The 5,517-nt window shown below is 38.2% G+C and overlaps 1 long non-coding RNA gene across 1 annotated transcript; it reads right to left on the reverse strand.

The window, feature by feature from the left end:
• Positions 1-4,329: 4,329 nt before the first annotated feature.
• LOC111242759 lies at positions 4,330-4,852 on the reverse strand. The gene is made up of 3 exons (XR_002670028.1): positions 4,775-4,852; positions 4,597-4,696; positions 4,330-4,520 (listed from the first exon to the last, which is right to left on the reverse strand). It is a non-coding gene; the product is annotated as an uncharacterized LOC111242759 (long non-coding RNA).
• Between the last annotated feature and the right edge of the window lie 665 nt (positions 4,853-5,517).

The raw sequence follows: 5,517 nt of genomic DNA on the forward strand, positions 1-5,517 counted from the left end.
GAAGACGATATCCCTTTCCAAGTTGATGAAATGACACATGGAAATGAAATTATTGAAGTTGAAGGTGTATTTGCATTGCAAGACTTCGATGGTGATGCTGAAGAGTTAGAAGGACAGATACAAGAACATGAAGAAGAAGGAGAAGAACAAGATGAAGAACAAGACGACGATGATGAAGAACTTGAAGATGACGAAGAAGATGACGATGAAGATGATGATGATGACTATGATGATCATAGTGACGCATCAAACAATGATGACAATGAGGATGATGAAGACGATTGAATTAATTAAATGCTTGTATTTTGACATTTCTACGATTCACGATTATATAATATTAAATCATTTATTAAATACAAATTGTCTACTTTGCGTTTAATTGTCTATTTATTTATATATTTTAAATTATAGTAATGTCAGGGCAGGAGCCTTCACGTCCTGACAAGGGCAAGACGGTAAAAAAGGCTAGGAAGGCGAAGTACGTTGTTAGAGTTCCTTCGGAGATACCATTTTCCAATGCCAGAACTCGACCAGATGTTGGATCCTCACGTCCACCACCCCCTTCTACGGCGCCCACACCTTCTGTGAGGCCCACACCTTCTACTATAGGGCCCACTCCTTCTACTATAGGGCTCACACCTCCTACTGTAGTGCCTACTCCTTTAGTGGTAGGGCAAACACCATATATTCATCCCTCTTCTTTCCCCACACCACCTTCTACACCATCTCCAGATGTACACCAGCCATCTACTGATGCTGCTGATCCTACTGATACTGCTGATTTGGATGATCCTACTCCTCATGATCGACAATTCATTGAGCCGTGCGGAAAAGGGTAATACCATATCTTCTTCTTAGTCTTGTATTTTGCATTAAATTTTTGATCTTACTATGGTTGTACATTCATAACTTTCTTACATTCATATTTCAGGTTTCTTCCTTCTAGAGTTGCTTCACAGGCCATCACTAGGACTATTAAGCAACAATTTCTACAGCCCTGGGCATCATGGGGAGTAATCTCTGACGACGACAAAAAACTGTTTTGGGAGAGATTTAAGGTAAAACCATGTGTTACTTAATCATCTTGCATCACCATATTCAAATAGGAATTTCATTTGCTTTATTTTAACATTATCTATTGTAACAGCAAAAGCTACAGTGGGCAGCTGAGCATGAAACTCAAATTCACAAAAACTTTAACATGAAAGCATCTCACCGATTATCAGAAATGTTTAGAGATGCCCGGATCGCAGGACAACGCCCCCATTGGGTAGGGGAGCACATATGGAATTCATTGTTGGCGCATTGGAATACGCCACAATATCGCATTAAATGTGCTACCGCCCAAAAAAATAGGGCATCAGAAAAAGGTGGTGCACTGCATACTGGAGGATCCATCACCACACATGAACATGCGATTCGTATGGTAAAAATCTTGATTCTTTTCTTATCAATAACTCAATAACATCATGTACTTTGAAATTAATATATGTGTCATTCGTATGTTTTAAAATATCACAGGCAGCGGTGCTTGGACGGGTTGTTCATGTTGATGAGGTCTTTACACAGACTCATATTCGCAAGGGGACTGGTGAATATGTTGATGAGAGGTCTCGCAAGACCATTGTAAGTAAACTTTTTAACAACATTCAATTTTGTACTCTTTTTTCACACTTTCAAATTAATGTTACTGATGTTTTCTATCTTATTTAATAGGAAGATTTTTCTGCGAGATTGACACAGGCGAGACCAGAGGAGGGATCTGGTGCTGATGGTAGAGTAGATGCTGATGAAGAAACGATCAGGACCCAATGCTGGGTTGATACGTTCGGGGGAAAAAAGAAAGGACGACTGTATGGGGTAGGGCAACTTGCCTCTCATTATAGTGCTGGAAGAGGAGGTATATTCAGACATCAACCATCTACCTCTACCACATTTGACCCCAACAATGTCGTCAGTAAAGATGCTTATGATTCACTTCTAGCCAGATTTGAAAATCTGGAAAATCTGGTTAGGACATTGGTTCATCAGCAAGGACATATCGCCCCATCATCATCCCAGCAGCCCTGTCCACCTCAGCAGCCTCCTTTCCAGACCACGGTTGTGCAAGACGAAGATAGTGATGATTCTAATGATCGTGATAATCCTAATCCTGATGGTTATCATAGGTTTTGATATTTAGGAACTTTAGAAAAAAAATTGTTAGGTTTTCTTTTTTAAGAACTTTGACACTTATCAAACTTTGAAGTTAGTATTTTAGTATCAAACTTTGTTTTCCATTTTAAACTTAGAAGTTTGGGATTGCATTTAAACTTTGTTTTGCATTTAAACTTAGAAGTTTGGGATTGCATTTAAACTTTGTTTTGACACTTATCATCTTTTGGAAACTTAGAATGATTGAAGTTTTCTTGATGAATGTTGAATGATTACATTTGAATTGATGTTGTCTGGATAAATTGATGTTTGGGATTGTTGATTTTTCATTTTGCAGGTTTTGCGTTTAATAAAGAAGCAAATTCGACTGCAAAAGACTGTCTAAATTACAGACGGCCTCTAGGCCGTCGCTAAACACACACACTTCGGAAAGCGTTACCGAGGGCCTCATGGCCTTCGGTATTACCCACGGCCTCGTGGCCTTCGATATTACCAAGGGCTTTAAGGCCCTCGGTGTTACCGAGGGCCCGAAGGCCGTCGGTAGGGTTTCCGACAAGCAAATTACCAACGGCTTTGGAGCCGTCGAAAAGCCGTCGGTAAGGTGCGTTTACCGACGGCCTTTTGTCATTACCGAGGGCTTTTGTCCGTCGGTAAATCCCTTCTTTTTTGTAGAAAGATTGTTAAACATTACAGATTACCATTGACGTAAAGGGTATATGAATCTTGTTCTTGTTTGTCCGTCTTCGTCCGTGTAAGTCGAATCTTTAAGATCCTCGTAGTGCTTAGATTGAGTTGGAGGACGTATATCTATTGTTTTGACGAATAGTTCAATATACTGAGACGTGTTTGGACGTTTAACAGACCTATCAATAGTTTGTGCTTTTTGCCAACGTCCAATCATATGTGCAATATCATTATCACATTTTATGGAAGTTGTATCATGAATTAGATGGTTGTTACGTACCTTGATTAAACGACGATAGTCGATATACGTGACAACTCTTCTATCTCCACACTACACAATTTCACTTATTTGAGAATGGAGTTCATTGAATGAGATATTGTGATTGTTGAGGTGGTGACTTTTGCATCTGATCGGAATTTGAGCCCGTAACTAAACTGACTTTCTATGATTCCAGCACCTTTAAGTTGACCTCCGAAATAAATTATTATCAGTGAGTTTGGAATGTCATTTGTTGGAGCCGTGGATGAAGATGATGCATTTGTTGGAATCATAAGACCCATGATTTGGTCCGGAGATCTTACCCATGTAACATAAATTTCTATTACTGCGTTAACAGGAAAGTGAGACTTACATGTTATCATTTGTGTGACATCTTCATCTGATCCTAGCTTAACGACTTCATAGGAGATTGTTTGATCAACTTGAATTTTAGGTTGACGGAAGTACAAGTTGTTGATGGCTTTGCTAGTGGGTTTCTCAGATGCTATGCAAACTTTTTCCTTAAGGAGTTTGTGGGTGCAGTCGTATGGGATGCAAAACAATTTTGGATGGTCACATATAAACTCAACCCCATCATTCCCATTCCTACTTTCACCGTCTTGAAATAAGGCAGCAAGGTATGAGTTATATATGTTTTCTGTGGACGTGGCGTTCATGCCATAAACATCATCAGTGTACATGTTATTTTTTTGAAAAGAGATGAAGTACGAAGAAATAAGAATGGGAATCAATGTATGGTATGAGGTTCTATGTTGTGAGTTTGTATTGGTATGGTGGTATTTATAGTGTGGAAATTTAAAGTTCTTTTGGAGAGAAAATATTGTTATGAAAAAATATTCTTAGTTGAAAGTTAGACAATATTCTTATGAGAATAAATTTCTATGACACAATATTCTTAGTTGAAAGTTACACAATATTCTTTATGAGAATAAATTTTTATTAATTGTTAAACATACATGGTAGATGATAAAATATTATTTGTTAAGGTTTATCTATGTCCTCGAGTCCCACAAGTTGGTCTTCTTCTTTGGCGTTGCCCTCGTCTTTGTGGTTGCAGAGATTGCGTACCTTCGTCTTCTCTTTCAATGGAATGTTGTTCGTTTTGGAAATCCATTGTTAAGCGATAAACGTTTTATGACGAAGAAGCGTGTTCGTATGCAAACGATGGAGTCATTGTAGACGTTCCAAAATGATGCGAAGGACTCGCAGTAAATGTTGATGGACCTGCACTGTGTGGTGTTGATGGTGAATAATAACCATAAGAGTGTCCACCTTGAGGATACTGAGTTGGATATGGATATTGCAGGTGGTCAAAGGAAGACCTTTGTGGGACGTCGTATGGTAGTGATGAACGATATGTAGACGGTGCTTGAAAATGTTGTTGTTGATCCAAGTCATACTGCTGAAAAGAATATTGAGGTTAGTTTTGCAGGAAATAATAAACATTACATAATGAAAAAATACAAATATAGTTTAACCTCTTCGTCCGATTAGTCATCTTCAATTGGAGCTAAATAACGAATTGTATGACTTATGTACCACTGCATATACTCAGAATCGTCACGCAAGTGACCATTTCTGTGGAATGGAACACTGTTAAAGATACAATTTTGACGGTCATTCCATAAACTAATCCATTGTTTATGGTGTTCTTACCAATCCCAGTCTGCTCGTCCTCTCATATCCTCTTTATGTATGTCGTCCAGATTTATCGATGGTTGTGGGACAAGTTGTCGAAATCCAAATTGACGCATAACATGGTCTGAGTGGTGGAATTCTACAACTGAGAAACATATAAGAGGCACAACTGCTCGAGAAGTGGGGGGCAGTTGGACTGGAATCATGTGACGAATCTAATCACGTCGGTAGGGAGTCCATAGGAACTGAAATATTTTAATAATTGGTTAGAAAATAATTTATGGTATATTTAGGTCGAAATATTGAAATGTAGAATACCTGTTTCGGTGTAAGGTCATCCAATTTCTGACGAAATTGCTGTAAATTTGTGGTGTCGCGAAAAATTGATTGTGTTGTTCGACACCATCTTTTCGCCAATGGAAAAACAGCACCGCCATAAATGTTGTCCTGATTTACCTCATGTATTTGCAGAGCAATACATGTTATTCTTTCCCATGCCTAACACTGTAACAATATTGTAACATCTCGATTTTTGGGATGTCTCAATTTTTAGGGAAAATTTAAAATTTTTAAAATCATAATATCATCGCGGAAATCCACTTATAAAATATCGAAATTAGTAAAATAAAGACAAAATAAAATAAACTCGATTACATTGTCTCTAACATTTATAGCACGAAAACTTTAATTGACATAAGTCCTTTTTCCCACTCGCGCATCTCTATCATGCATCTGAATCATCTGCAACATCTGCTCCCGTA

Source organism: Vigna radiata, chromosome 11 (assembly GCF_000741045.1).
Source record: "Vigna radiata var. radiata cultivar VC1973A chromosome 11, Vradiata_ver6, whole genome shotgun sequence".
Taxonomy (NCBI): Eukaryota; Viridiplantae; Streptophyta; class Magnoliopsida; order Fabales; family Fabaceae; genus Vigna; species Vigna radiata.